Source organism: Bidens hawaiensis, unplaced genomic scaffold (assembly GCF_021521415.1).
Source record: "Bidens hawaiensis isolate Kalapana, Puna unplaced genomic scaffold, B.hawaiensis_p1.1 tig00021974_1, whole genome shotgun sequence".
Classification (NCBI taxonomy): domain Eukaryota; kingdom Viridiplantae; phylum Streptophyta; class Magnoliopsida; order Asterales; family Asteraceae; genus Bidens; species Bidens hawaiensis.
Genome location: NW_027493400.1, coordinates 265458 through 282370, shown reverse-complemented (window position 1 = coordinate 282370; position 16913 = coordinate 265458).

Sequence of the window (16913 nt, the reverse complement as noted above, 5' to 3'; positions counted from 1 at the left end):
GAAGAAAGGGATTACCATTAACGGTGAACGTAACCGCATTCAGGTGAGTTTCTAGCCCCATTTCCTTGTTATTTTTCTGGGGTTGTGTGCATACTCGATGTGAATGTTAATACACTTACCTTAAATGGTAAGTGTACGTCCTATTGACGATTGTGATAGTTATGTATGTATGCTTGACAGCTCGACCCCAGCCAGAGGCTCTGCCCCTTGGACCCTGCTAGGGGCTGCCGCCCCTAGAACCCCGCTGCGAAGGTTATAGGGCGTAATGCTCTTTAAAACGTAAGGAAGTATATGTAAGAAAGAAAGTGCGAAGGTAAGTAAGTATATGATAAACGAAAGTTTGAAAGTATGTAGTTATGAATGTATTGTATGTTATGTGATTAACTAGAACTCACTCAGCGTAGCTAACTTTTAGTATGCACACAGGTGAGTAGAATGAGGCAGCTCGCTTGAGGGGACACGTGGCATTGAATAAGAGGCTGGCATCAGAAGGCTCAAGACGTGTTATGTTTTAATTACTTAGTTTTTGAAAGACAAAGTTCTTTGTTTAAGACAAGTTTTGTATTGTTATGAAATGTTTTATGAAAGTTTTTATGTTCCGCGAATGTTTTTAATTAACTCTGATATTTGAACTGTGTTTATGAGTAAATCCAACATCCAATGTAGGGCACCGGTAACGGGGCCTTACAAGTTGGTATCAGAGCAAAGTTCGAGAGATTTAAGCATCCTATATGCTTAGACTCGAACAGAGAATGGGATTTAAGTATGAAAAGAAAGAAGATGCCAGTTCAAGATAGCCATGTGCCACTCAAGCAAGCTCAGTAAAGGTAAAGTGCATGGTTAAATAATGTATGTTAATGTTAGCTTAATTTATGAAGAAAGGGTACGTGAATGTTAGGGATAGGATTAATTGATTGTTTGAGTAATTAACTGTTTAAGGAAGAACCAGCACAAATAGACTCATAAGGGGAAGTGTATAGGACACGGAAAGTAACATGATCAGCTAATTACAACTGGCCATTGTTATTATCTGTTAGCCTTACTATCCTTGTACTAAATAGTTCCTTGAGTGATGACGTTTGTGTTTTCCTTTCAAGAATACGATGGCTGGATCTAGGGCAGTTGTTGGAGCAGGAGGCCGCACTGGACGTCGTGGCAGGCCTCGTCGTGTCCAACGACCTTCGGTAGAAACAGCTTTCAACATTGGAGGTGAAGGAAGCGCAGCTGGACGAAACCCAAGCAACAATGAAGGGGTTCAGCTAGATCCCTTAATCCAAGAAGCTATTGTCCAAGCAGTAGCCACTACTGTAAAGAACATGAATCCGGAGAGGTCTGCTGGAAACCGTGAAAGAACTGCTGAAGGAGTGGGAGGAGGTGGTACGAAGGATGATGAAGGAGAGAGGGAGGCTTTGAGTGTGGTAAGGTATGTGAAAGTTGATGATAGGAAGAGGATCTGAAGGAGAGTGCAGGATAGGGTCGAATGCCTTTTATAAGTGCGGAAAGGTGGAGCACTATGCTCATGAGTGTAGTGAGAAACCGACATGTTTCCGGTGTGGTAAGACGGGCCACATGGCCAGAGAGTGTACTGAAGCTGGGGGAAGCGGGAAGAAGGATGCAGAACCATCGAGGCCAAGGACCAAAGCTTACATGTTAACCCAGGAACAAGCCAGGCAGATCCCAGATGTCGTCACAGGTACGTTTCTAGTAAACGGTATTTCCGCTTCAGTATTGTTTGATTCGGGCGCAAACAAAAGTTTCGTAGCTACACCATTTAGTAAATTAGCTAAAATGAACTGTTGCCGAGTGTCTGAAACTTTTATAGTAGAAACCGCTAGTGAAACCTCAGTTAAAATAATGAGAATGGTTAAGAACTGTAAGATAGAGTTAGAGGGACATGAGTTCCCTGTTACTTTGTATGTTATGACCTTAGGAGGGTTCGATATGGTTTTGGGGATGGATTGGTTGTCTGAGTACGAAGCTCAGATAGTGTGTAGGAGTAGGATAATAAGGTTAAAGTCCTTGGATTGTAGTGCGGTGATGGTTTATCAATTGGCAAATTTGAGAAACCCCTCAAAATTATCAAAAACATTTCTATGAATTCGCTCAAAACTATTATTATATGAGAAGTATTCTCCAAAATTGGTTCATAAATAAATTTATTTCAATTATACATATATGATACTGAGAATAAATTTTCAATAGATGGAGTGTTTTTTAATATGTTTTTGCACATGCATTATTTTTTAATTAAGTTCATTTTTCTTTTTTTTTTGAAAAATTCATTTTGTGATATAAATAAAATCAATTTATGTATAATGATACAAGCATAGATGTAATACAGTTTTCTATAAACATTATATATTGCTTTATTTGTAACTTAATTATTTGGATCATTCCGTGTACTACACGGGCTTAAAATACATATATATATATATATATATAAATGTTTATTATTTAATTATCCGGTTATATCACAAACGGTGGTGCTTAAAAGGCCACAAAATGACCCTAAAGGTACAAAATCAAATCACCTGATATACTTTAACATATCTCATACTAATTTCAAATTTATATTCGACAATCAACAATTCAAGAAAAAAAAACCACGGTGTAAGTACTGGGACACACCGGGCCTGCACACTCTTTTTGGACAACAACAAGCCCGTAATCAAGCTGCAAAAAACGCTTTTGTAGCGAAGCTATGTATACATGTATGACTCAAGTACCCTATATGAAAATTTAAAGCAACAAACGTGTTGGTTTTGTTGATCAGTTCTTCATGTAAGTAATATAAAATATGATAAATATTAAACTTATGAACCTGTTACAACATGAAGAGTAGTAACCGCATCAGGGTATGATGTAGTTGACATGCTTGTCATCTTGATCGAGTTACCCTTTAGGATGTATAGTTAAGGATGGTTATGGTTCTTGAGAGGAACTGTAACACCCCAACCTATGGCGGAAATGTCGGGACGTGAACTGATTGTCACAGCTCACAAGGTTACTATCATGCAACATTATAAGTTTCAATATCTACTTAATAATTTCAATTAAAACAATTACAGTTAAGTACATCAAGTATAACGAAATTACAACAATGATTAATTAAGTTTGTATCCTAAAAAGCATCTCTACGTGATCTTCATCTTACTAAACAACAAAGCTGATAACCTGAAAATGCGTATAAAATATATTTTTGTCAACAACACATGTTGAGTGAGTAAAACACTAGTTTAAGACACAACAGTAATATCATATATAATATATAAAGAAAGATGCAAAATGTTCCTGTGAGATAAACAGTTAAACCATAGCACATACACAAACAATCAAACATAAAGAAAGGGCTAAACCGTTGCCATGCGAATGGGCATTGGTTACCAAAATTGAGGTGTCGGTGAAACCATTGTCAATGCATCGGACGTCGGCTACTACGGCGGTCGTATGATCATACTAGACTGAGAATATGTTGGACCTCTCCGAATGCGGTTCAAATAAAGCAAGTAAGCAAATAGCAAGTTAGGCATAAACTGATATACACACAAGGATTAAACAGTTGCGATTTTGAATACTAGATAATAAATAAATATGATACGATACGCATATGTCCCCAAAACGGTTAAAAATAAGTAAAAGAGGAGAGTGTAATACTCACCTGATCGGATGAACGTAATAAAAAAATGATGATGTGAGAAGGATAAACCCTTTGGGATTCATTGACAAGGATTCCTATTTACAATAATACAATATACATTAACTATAAATGATGGATTTGATTTAATAAATTAAGATTTTATGTGATTTAAGTTATGATTGGGGTCGAGATATTATTACTTGAATGATCGATTAATCTCTACGGTCATTGTTATAAATAGTCTTATTAATTATAAATTTCAAAAATTAACCCATGATATAATATATAATTAAATACTTAAATAACTTAATTAATATAAAATATGTATGAAATAACAAAATCTAGATTAAATAAAATAATTTAATTAATTATAAAGTGAGATATACTTTTAATTATTGAATAATAAATATAATATAGTAAGATATAAATATTTTGTTTAAATCTTTTAACGAAAAATCAATTTTATTACGTTTACTAGATATATAATGCATATACATACATATTTACATAAGTGTATATTTTTATATATAAAATAAATATAAGTAAGTTTATAAATACGTTCAAGATGACAAAACGTGAATCAAAGTGTCGGGTTTCAATAAAATAATTAGGTTTACTATTATTAAAATATACTTATAATACAAACGTATATATATATATATTTATATATATGTAAACAAAAGTTTTTAATGAGATTTGCCAAGAGACATAAATTCTAAGGCGACGGTTTTAATAAAAGTAACATTTTACATCTAATATCTATTATAACAAGTTTATAAATTAATTTAACCATTTGCATACATATTTAATAAATAACTTCTTAAGCGGTTCAACAAGTATATATATCTAATAAGATTATGAAAAAACACAAGTAACATTGTCGGTTTTGACAAATATAAAGTATTTATGATTTTATAACATTTATAGTATTAATTATAGATTAAATATGATTAAATAAGAATTGATTAAACAAAAATCAAAAACAAAAGGGCCTGGCCGGGACTAGAACCTGCGCCAGTGGCCGGAACTATGAGGGCTACGCGCACAGCCAACTGAGCTGGGTGTTTTAAGTTTAGTAGAACTAGAGATAAATAGTTAAATGCATTAACTGGTGCAACCAGTTCTGGTTAATGAACCCTAGAATTATCAATCGATCAATCCGCGTTAGATTAGGTTAATTAATGTTAGGGTTTATTCTAGATGGATCAAGACGAACTCAAAGATATGTTTAATTACCTGCTAACGTGAGGGGATGATGATGATCGATGAGATGAGGGTTGCGGCCAAAGGATGATTTAGGATTAGTAGTAGCAGCAATGGCAATCTAATTTAATAAAGGGATTTGGTTAGCGACGGGTATAGGATGCTGAGGATGAGTCCAATTGCAATATCATGTTCGTTATTATGTATAATGAATTTCACGAGGTGTCGGCCGAACGAAAATAAGGAATACGGACTTGTTTTGAATGAATTAGCATAATTAAAGACGTCAGTGTACCGAGTAAGGAAAGAATATCACGTATTGATTCAATTGCCATGTTAATTTACGATTATTACGGGTCAAGCAATGAAAGGGGTCTTTGGTTGCGGGTTTGGGGCGCGAATACGGGTGAACGGATCTGGGTATGTTTTGGTCATTGAATACAAAGAATAATACTTGCAAATTGATCCCTATAGTTCATGTGAGGATACATAATGTAATAGTAGTTTTAGATTGGGTTAAAATTGTCATAATATGAAATATATGAATACTTAATATACATAAGTAATTAAACAATAATATAATAAAATTAATTAGCTCGATGTTGTTATTTGATAAAAATAACCCGAACGTAAAAGCGGGTCGGGTATTGGCATTTAATAATTTAAATGGAAAAACCCGAGTTGTTACAATATCCCCTACTTTAGGAAATTTCGTCCCGAAATTCGAGATAACTAAACAATAAAATAATATAATTAAAATATTTAAATTTTTTTAAGGAATATTCTTTAAAATAACATTTAAGATTTTAATCATAATCATGGAACTTTGAGTAGTCGAAGCAACGCTCCAAATGAAAATCCGATAAGCGCACTTATATATAGGATGTACCAGCGGCGTATCCACCATGTCCTTATCATCTCTACATTTGCACCATTACTCCAACACTACTTTTGGTCCTAGGTTATGACACACGATTGCACGTCTTATAATTTCCATGCGAGGACTTCGGTAATTATGTAGGCCTCCATAATTACTTAGATCGTCGGATGGTCCACATAACTTGTCTCATCGTGTGGGTTACAAAACTTTTGAAAATGATGACTTTAAGAAAACAAGAGTTTTAATAGATTTTGATCATAAATAGAAGATAGTCATTTTTTTTGTAAAATGTTGCTAAGAATGAATTGAATCCTTGAGTTATTTTATTAAAATATCAAAATTTCTAAAACGTCTTTTGATATAAATTTTGGAAGTTTGAAAAGGAAATGATTTCTTAGGGTTGAGAGTGAAACGAATTGGGGTAAATGGGGACAAAAGAGAAACTATGAGTGCGATATTATAGGCGGTGGTCTTTTGAAAGGATGATTTTATTGCATGGTCAAAATCACTTAAAATTTATAAGCTATTAATATTAAAATTGTTTAATTCCAAAAATCGAATAAAGATCTGTTGTAAGGTACGATTGAGAAAGATAAACTATGTGTATATAAAAATGACAAAAAAAAAACATCTTCTTTGATAAACTTGGTTATGATTGATTTAATTTATCTGATTTGGAATAACTTGATTAATTAGATCTATAAAACTTGAATAATTGAAGTTGATCGAATCGCAATAATTTGATTAGTTTGGAAAGTAGGGGTCTAATAGAATAAGTTTGGAAATTTGAACTTGATGAATATGATTGAATCGGGAACACACATGACGTAGGTGATTAGAATTTCCATGGCTATAGTAATTACAGGTAGCAACATATAAAATTTGAGCAAACCTCATAGCATGGGGTCTAGAATTAGACGGTATAGGCGGTTGTGGAACGTCTTGTGGTACGCGACAAGTATTAACAAGATAACTAAACGATTACATTGGGTATAATACGATATGAGGATTGGATTGAATGGTTATAATGGCAAGTGAAACATAACGAGTGGATTTTGACGTAAAGTTTATTGTTTGAGACGCTAAGATTTTGGCTGAGATTGATTGTTAATTTGACTAATGGCATATAGTTGATGTTAGGACTTGCGTTTGTTATTGATGTTATTATGAGAATAAGCATGGGTAAGTGAATTAAAATTACCAACAATTAGTTTAATGAACAAGATTTAGTTGATTGTATTTATGTTTCGGAAATTGAGTTTATATTTTAGAGATTAATAAAAAATTTATAAGTTGAAAGGTAAATTGTAATGCATGAGATCAATACATACACGCCGTACAAAAATGTTAAAAATCAAAGTTGAGAGTAGAAGTTGACATGTTGTCAATAAATTAATAAGCAAACAAGGTAAATGAGAAAAGACAAATTGAACAATATGGTCAACTAATAACTGGCTGTCGAAATTGAGCTTTTATAATTTAAAAAAAAAGTTTGTTTCGATTTATGAGTATCTAAATATTTTGATCAGTTGACGAAATGTTAATGAACCAAATCCTATGATTTTGATTAAGTAAAATCAAACGTATAGATAAGTACGGCAACCAACGATATTGATCTTTGAAAATATAAGGAAAAAGTTTTATCGTATGGGAAAAAGATACTTAAAATGATAAATTTTCCAAGTTGGGTTTGTTCCATAATAACTAATTTAGACAAATAATCGTTTAAGGTATAATTGAATACAAAATACGTTTAGACGAAACTGATGAAGAGATAAAATTCTTCTTTGTGAAAACATAACTACGATTGGTTTAATTCAAAACACATTTGTTAATTGAGCTTATGAAAACTTAAATAATTGAGATCGAATGATTTGGGGCACCTCGAATAGGTTTGTGAAAACGAGGTTTAACTAAAGTAAGCTTAATGAAATTGAGTCTTGCGGGTCTAGAATCGAATAAGCGAAAATGACCTTGTTACATGAAGAAAACCTAAAAGGCATAGAGTTGATAGGTTTATGCTAAATGAGCATGGGTAGTACGGTACGGTGCCGGTATAATTTGAACTTGGCGTGAATTAGTAAAGAACAATGTGTCGCTATGAGGGTGAGTAAGGGTAAATGAATAGAAATTTCTCTGAAAGAAATTAGTGAACAAGATTAAATTGATTGCATTAACGTTTTAAATTAGAATTTATACCCTAGAGATTGTAGGAGCTATCTCTTTGACAGTACTTGTGGTCATAAAGTGGGTGTAGAGAATATATGATATATATTGTTTAATGTAGAAATCCTTCTATAATTATGTAAATTGAGATTAAATGAGTATAAATAATAAGTTGTGTAAATTTCTTATTAGTTATTAAGGAAATAGTGGTACTTGACATAAGTTGTGCTAGCGTTAATCATGACTTAAGGATAAGTCATAATTTAAATGAGATAATCTATACGACAATTTGTTAAGTAGATGATATAATCAATGAGGTGATTTGATACGAGATTTTTGTCGAAGCATAACAAATTAAAATGTTAATACTTAAAATTTGAGGGTGATAACTAAGATGTAATTGATAGTTATTGGGGGTATTGAGTTACTTGTGATAAGTTCGTTAATTAATAACGTGATAATCGCGAACATGAGGGATATTGTTCCAATATTAAGGTATTTAATAATAATACTTTTATTATATTTGATAGTTTGATGATGTTGTAATATGCGTATGAGAAAATAGTTATTAATTGTTCTTGATAATTTGTGAATGTGATAATATGAGTGCGAGATAACCGATTAGATAATTAAATAGTAAGTTGTTTAGATGGACTTGTGATAACAGAGTCCCAGTAAGTGAATGATTTGTGATTATTTATGGAAATAAATATATTTTTGAGTATGTGAATGAATTGAATCAGTAGGTCTTGGTTCGATGTAATTGAATAATTAAGTAATTGAGTCAAATCGTACCTTGTTTCAAATAAAATAACATACATAAACACAAATAAAAAATAATAATAATAATAACGTAAGTTTCTTGATATATTGGGTTTCCCATGGTATTTTGTTGGCCCATGAGTGTTACGTGCCGTTTTAACCGACCAAACTAAATAACGAATGACAAATGTAAGTATGAGTAGTTGAAGTATCTCGTGTATCACTACGCGTGATAATGCTCTAACCAAATATCGTAAATATAATAATTGTGAAAATGAATAATTGGCGTGTCCATGGCGTCCCATGGATTTTTCACCCGACTAGACATTTAAAAATAATAATAAAACACAATAAATGGTGTAACCGTTTAGCCGGTTACGTTAAATGTTTAAAGTGTCGGTCGCATGACAATTCCCACAATGGCGGGGAATCTTGTCACACTCAAGAACATTTCCGACAATAAAAGACAGTTTAATAAAATTAAATAGAAATATTTTGAGACTAAGGCATAGCCTCGAAGTTATAAAAAATATTTTGAGAATGAGACATAGTCTCGGAGTAATAAAACATTTTGAGAGTGAAGCATAGATTCGGAGTTGTGTGTGTGTGCATGACAATAAAAAAACAATTAGCTAAACAGTTAAATAAGTATTTAATCTAGCAAGTAATTACGTAAGCTGTAAACAATCAAATAGAACACATTAGGTAACAAATAAGCACGTATGGGGTTCCTAAGCATGTTACTAAGGCACCGCAAACGACCTATCTTAAACCTTCGGCTCTGATACCAATCTGTCACACCCCAACCTACGACGGAAATGTCGGGGCGTGAACTGTTTGTCACAGCTCACAAGGTTACTATCATGCAATATTATAAGTTTCAATATCTACTTAATAATTTCAAATAAAATAATTACAGTTAAGTACATCAAGTATAACGAAATTACAACAATGATTAATTAAGTTTGTATCCTAAAAAGCATCTCTACGTGATCTTCATCTTTCTAAACAACAAAGCTGATAACCTGCAAATGGGTATAAAATATATTTTTATCAACAACACATGTTGAGTGAGTAAAATACCAGTTGACACAACAGTAATATTATATATAATATATAAAGAAAGATGCAAAATGTTCCTGTGAGATAAACAGTTAAACCATAGCACATACACAAACAATCAAACATAAGGAAAGGGCTAAACAGTTGCCATGCGAATGGGCATTGGTTATCAAAAATGAGGTGTCGGTGAAACCATTGTCAATGCGTCGGACGCCGGCCACTACGACGGTCGTATGATCATACTAGACAGAGAATATGTTGGACCTCTCCGAATGTGGTTCAAATAAAGCAAGTAAGCAAATAGCAAGTTAGGCATAAACTCACAAGGATTAAACAGTTGAGATTTTGAATACTAGATAATAGATAAATATGATACGATACGCATATGTCCCCAAAACGGTTAAAAATAAGTAAAAGAGGGGAGTGTAATACTGACCTGATCGGATGAACGTAATAAAAAAATGATGATGTGAGAAGGATAAACCCTTCAGGATTCATTGACAAGGATTCCTATTTACAATAATACAATATACATTAATTATAAATGATATATTTGATTTAATAAATTAAGATTTTATGTGATTTAAGTTATGATTGGGGTCGAGATATTATTACTTGAATGATCGATTAATCTCTACGGTTATTATTATAAATAGTCTTATTAATTATAAATTCCCAAATAATTACCCATGATATAATATATAATTAAATACTTAAACAATTTAATTAATATAAAATATGTAAGAAATAATAAAATCTAGATTAAATAAAATAATTTAATTAAATATAAAGTGAGATATACTTTTAATTATTGAATAATAAATATAATATAGTAAGATAAAAATATTTTGTTTAAATCTTTTAACGAAAAATCTATTTATTACGTTTACTAGATATATAATGCATATACATACATATATACATAAGTATATATTATTATATATAAAATAAATATAAGTAAGTTTATAAATACGTTCAAGATGACAAAACGGTAATCAAAGTGTCGGGTTTTAATAAAATAATTAGGTTTACTATTATTAAAATATACTTATAATACAAACGTGTATATATATATATATATATATATATATATGTAAACAAAAGTTTTTAATGAGATTTGCCAAGAGACATAAATTCTAAGGCGACGGTTTTAATAAAGTAACATTTTACATCTAATATCAATTATAACAAGTTTATAAATTAATTTAACCATTTGCATACATATTTAATAAATAACTTCTTAAGTGGTTCAACAAGTATATATATCTAACAAGATTATGGAAAAACACAAGTAACATTGTCGGTTTTGACAAATATAAAGTATTTATGATTTTATAACATTTATAGTATTAATTATAGATTAAATATGATTAAATAAGAATTTATTAAACAAAAATCAAAAACAAAAGGGCCTGGCCGGGACTCGAACCCGCGCCAGTGGCCGGATCTACAAGGGCTACGCGCACAGCCAACTGAGCTGGGTGTTTTAAGTTGAGTAGAACCAGAGATAAATAGTTAAATGCATTAACTGATGCAACCAGTTCAGGTTAATGAACCCTAGAATTATCAATCGATCAATCCGCGTTAGAGTAGATTAATTAATGTTAGGGTTTATTCTATATGGATCAAGACGAACTCAAAGATATGTTTAATACCTGTTAACATGAGGGGATGATGATGATCGACGAGATGAGGGTTGCGGCCAAAGGACGATTTAGGATTAGTAGTAGCAACAACGGCAATCTAATTTAATAAAGGGATTAGGTTAGCGACGGGTATAGGATGCTGAGGATGAGTCCAATTGCAATATCATGTTCGTTATTATGTATAATGAATTTCACGAGGTGTCGGCCGAACGAAAATAAGGAATACGGACGTGTTTTGAATGAATTAGCATAATTAAAGTCGTCGGTGTACCGAGTAAGGAAAGAATATCACGTATTGATTCAATTGCCATGTTAATTTACGATAATTACGGCTCAAGCAATGAAAGGGGTCTTCGGTTGCGGGTTTGGGGAGCGAATACGGGTGAACGGATCTGGGTATGGTTTGGTCATTGAATACAAAGAATAATACTTGCAAATTGATCCCTATAGTTCATGTGAGGATACATAATGAAATAGTAGTTTTAGATTGGGTTAAAATTGTCATAATATGAAAGATATGAATACTTAATATACATAAGTAATTAAACAATAATATAATAAAATTAATTTGCTCGATGTTGTTATTTGATAAAATAACCCAAACGTAAAGGCCGAGTAGTTACAGGAACCCGGTTTAGGAGAAAGGAGGCACACAAAATTATAATGTGTGTATGATTATGTTATGATGTTAATTTATTCTCTCTATATATACACCCAATGGGAAACCCTTTATTAGCTATTAAGAGTAATATGGTCCATCAACAATTACTAATCTAATATATAATAAGGTATAATTAATTATTTTGATCCATTATTATATAAATGATAATGATGTCCATATAAATAAAAATATAAAATATATTTATTCTTACATTCTCCCACTTGGTCGAGTAATCATTTATTATGAGTATTAGATAAGCCTGATCAGGAGTTAACACTCATTTTAGTTTTAAACTCAAACTAAAGCAGAGAAATACAGTCATTGAATTGAACATTAGCTCAAGACCCCCATTAATCATACTGCAGTCCTTATTTAAAACCTAAGTAGTTATGATCAAAATTTTCAAGTAAGCCCTTCAGGACGTTTGATTTGTATATTTAATTTGTCTATACGTCATTATGCATGCAGAACATATTAAGAGATGTAAAAAATCAAAACTGATGAGGAAATTTAATAGTTAATCATTCATAGTACGATTTGCAGTTGTACGTGGTCATTAATAAACCCCTCATGATTATAAGCGCTTTCATAATATTTATGGGTAATAGACCTTTAGTTATAGGATCCTTAAGCATATCATGAATGTATTCGATATAAAAATTTAGATTCCTCAATTCGTTCATAAACGAATAATTAATTTCATATCAAAATTTAATACAGCACCTATCAAACTGTTACTGTTTGAGAAAATATGGTAGCTGGCGTTATCACAATTAGTCTTCAATATATAAGTTATTTGGAGTTTAATAAAACTTATGAGTCCACTAATAAATATTCAACAACACTTATTGACAACAACGTTGTAATTAATCAACATATTATGCTGTTATGACTTAGGTTGTTGTTATCAGTTCATTATGACTCCTCCATGAGATAGATTTATCTACTCACATAAGAATATATCCCAAAAATTACATTTTCTTATCTCTGAATATGACAAAGTTTAGAGTAATATACCGGTTTGAATTCTCACTTCTTCTTTTAAATTATAGTCTTTCGTTTCTTTTAAAGATATTTTAATACTCTTTTAGATGTTTCACATTAATCTAGGCATATCTAATGTGTTACAATTTTGAGTAATATCTGAACGAGTATAGACTTGAACCTACATAAAGCTTCTACTTAATGAAGCATAAGGTAATAATCTCAATGATCCTATTATCCTCTAAATAGAGCAATATTGTTTGTTACATGTGTAAGGACCCATTTAAGATAAAACTTATAGAACAAAACTAATGTCCCTTTGGGTCTATCTCAGAATGTTATGATATCTATTATGTAAGGGATATCTTTGAGATATTTCATATCAAAGTGTGTGAACAATGCTTTGACTTATGTAACATATACTTGTTAGAAGAATGTCATCTATATAAGGACAAGTTTGTTTTTAGTTGCTCCCACTCATCTTGAGGTAGGTACATTAATTCACTTGGTTTTTGATGAAAATAATTGTATAAATATTTCATCAAATTTTGATGTTTGCATTAACCCATATATGGATTTTATTGACTTATAGACTAAATGTTCATTAACCTTCAGTTTATAAGATTTAGGTTGTTTTATGAGTATGTAGATATGTAAGTCAGTTTTTAGGGAAAGTTGTTTTAATGTTCTTCTAACGTAGCTCTTTAACTATTATAAGCTACTTGAACAGTGATGGTCCTCAAAGAAATGTTTTATAACATAGGTTATAAGATTCTTTGATGATTTATTCCCTTTTGAATCTAACCTTTAATAATCAATTATGCTTCTTAGTGTCTTAATGTTTGTGTTAGGATTTAGTTTAGTTATGAACACCTTTAGGTGATTCAACCAAATCTCAAAACGTTAGCGACTTATGGAGTCAATTATGATTGATGATAATGGTTTAATTATAAGGGGTGTGATCATTAAACTTTCCAACATCCAATTCAACTTTAGTTAGGGAGGTTACATAAGCATCAAATTTAGTAGGTTTTAAAACCTAGATGGCCTCCTAAGTTGATTATTGGGTAATTTTAAAAGTCTCAGTTTTACGGATTAGCTCTTAGTTAGGTTGCTATAATTTTCAGGATTCTAAGTGTGTAAGATTTGGCGCAGTATGGTGTACAAGAGGTGTAATTGGAGTAAAATTTAATATCTCTCTTCCTCCCGCTTCTTGTACTCCTAACAAGTCATTAAAAAGACTTTTACTGCTCTCACTGACCTTATAAACTTTTAGGAAATTAGCATACTTAGGGTCAGTATTTAAAGACCAATAGATTCTAACAGAGAAACAAGTTAATAATATAAGTTGTTGCAGTTTCTCTTGATGATGATTAATTTAGTAAGAAATCTGAATTTGTCCATGTTTAAGCAACAATGAAACTTTTGTAAGAGTAGTAGTAAATTCTAAAGAGATAAGTTTTGATGGAATAGTGTTATGATGGAGCATTGTCTTGTACAAGAGGTGTATTTGAGATAATATCAAGTTTTCACTCCCCCACCTCTTGCAAATCTTGTAAGCTATGATTGAGACACTTAATGCTCCCACTGATCTTTAATATCTCTAGAAAAAATACAAGAGAAGTTTCAATGATGTACATGACGTGGGAATCTGTCATATATATGTTAGACTTGATTTGATTCCATTAACGTCCAGATGTCATAATAAACTTAAAGGACATATTTAGAAGAAATCGTATTAAGTATATATGAACGGATCTCTTTAAGACCGCGGACCATAGAATACTGATTAGATACAAGTAAATAGCATTTTAAATGATAAAAGAATTATGTCTGAATATTCCGTTTGAATAAGTTTCACGAATGTTAGTGAAATATAACTTATGGTGGACCCATACTTATTCCTTAAGCCAAGTAATGTTTAGGGCATTTAACACATGATTTAAAATCACTAAGAATGAGATTATATGAAAAATCACCCTCATCAACCATATCATGATTTCTCATGAAATTTGGTTTTAATAGATGAATATTATAGGTCTCATTTGTCTTTCGTTAAATTTTTATTTGCATTATAACAAAAGTTGTGAAAGTATACATTATCATCTAGTTCTATTTTATAAATGTTTCAATCCAGATATTGATAACAAATAATATAAGAGTTTAAGGTAAGAGTGACTTTATGTTGGCTATGCAAATCTTATAACTGCCATAATGTAACTTAAGTATTGATACTAAATTTTGATTAATCTTCAGAATATTTAAGGTATCATAAAGTGTAATTAAAAGACAGTTTATCATGGTTCTAATAACCTTAACATTTAAATTTGTCACTAACACTCATGTTAGTTATTTGTTGATTTCGGGTAAACATATAGAACTAGACTCAACAAATCATGTGTTAATGGGAATATTAGAATTAGCAGACTTATATATCATTATTATACAACTATCAATTATAGCCAGTTGTTCTTTTGAATTATGGATAGTTTTGTAATAATGTCTATGCCTAATCTAATGGCATATTTTTGCAATGGAACTTCTCCTTAAGAAACCTAAAGCTGGAAGTAATACTTGTATTTTGTCTATTAACCTTAGAATTATCCTCTTTTAGGTTTTAGTGGTAGTGAGTTGAATAACATCTTATTTCTAGCACCGGACATTTCTTTTCGTGTACATATGTTGCTGATCAACACACTCATTTTTCTTCGGTACTTCTGAGTGTTATAGTTGATTCGTAAGGCACCAAATTGTACTGCTGAAAATTTTAGTATGTAATGTACTAAAAAAATGTATTTATTTCCATGTGTAAGCCCTTAATTATTATGATGTATTCGGTAATGTCATTTAACCTTATAGTTAGAATTTTCAAGAAAGAATGCATGCATCTTATGAGTTATTTTGATTAGTCTTAGGAAAAACTAAATCAAGAATAACTCTAATGATAGCATTTATTTAAATAAATTATTGATTATCATTATTATAAGAGACATTATGATTGACGCATCCCATTTGTTATGCTCTAGTTTCTAATATAATGATTGTTATTAGAAAGAGCAGTAGGATAGCCATATCATGTCTTAATAAATGATTAAAATTGAGAAGAGCTAAATGTTATTAAAACTCTTTATGAGACAAAATTCAATTGTATTTTAAGATTAGAGTGGATGATTTGGATGAGATCGTTATTTATGGAAGAAAATATAGTGAGTAATATTATGGGATATTAAAATAATATAGATTAAAGTTTATGATCATTAGATTAATGAAGGATCATTAATATAAGGATCACTATATTTTATTGAATATGTGATATGTCTATTATTAACATCAAACTAATAGACTATAATTAATAGTTCTACTTAAACAAAAAATAAATCACCTTTGGACAGAATTAAAATTTATTTAAGTATTTGTGCAAAACAATTGTAACACATCACTTTTGGGCAGAAGTGAGACAATTATTTTAATTATGCACGGGCTAGTTTTGCTAAATAAAAATGTAACAAGTCACCTTTGGGCGGAAGTGAGACATTTGTATCATGTTAGGCAAAACTAACAAAAGCTTTTCAATTATACTTGAATGATAGGGTAAATGAAAACTCATAACCTTTGGGCAGAAGTGTTACATCAAAAGTTCATTCAAGTTAAGCCTTTATGTTTTGTAAAATTTTATAATATTTAAGGTTTACAAAACATTTAATTAGTTAATAGCGGAAAATGTTTAGAGTAAGGATTTTTAAGTTTCCGATAAGACCTTATTTTATGGAATTAGTTCTCAAAAATTTTGGGTTCCCGAGAATTGCCAGTTTCCGGCTTTTAGTGGGTTTTTCAGTATTTGGGTGTTTACATGATTTTATGGAGTTTTATGGAAAATGTTGATTCCGGTATTAGTGAGTTTTCGGGTTTATG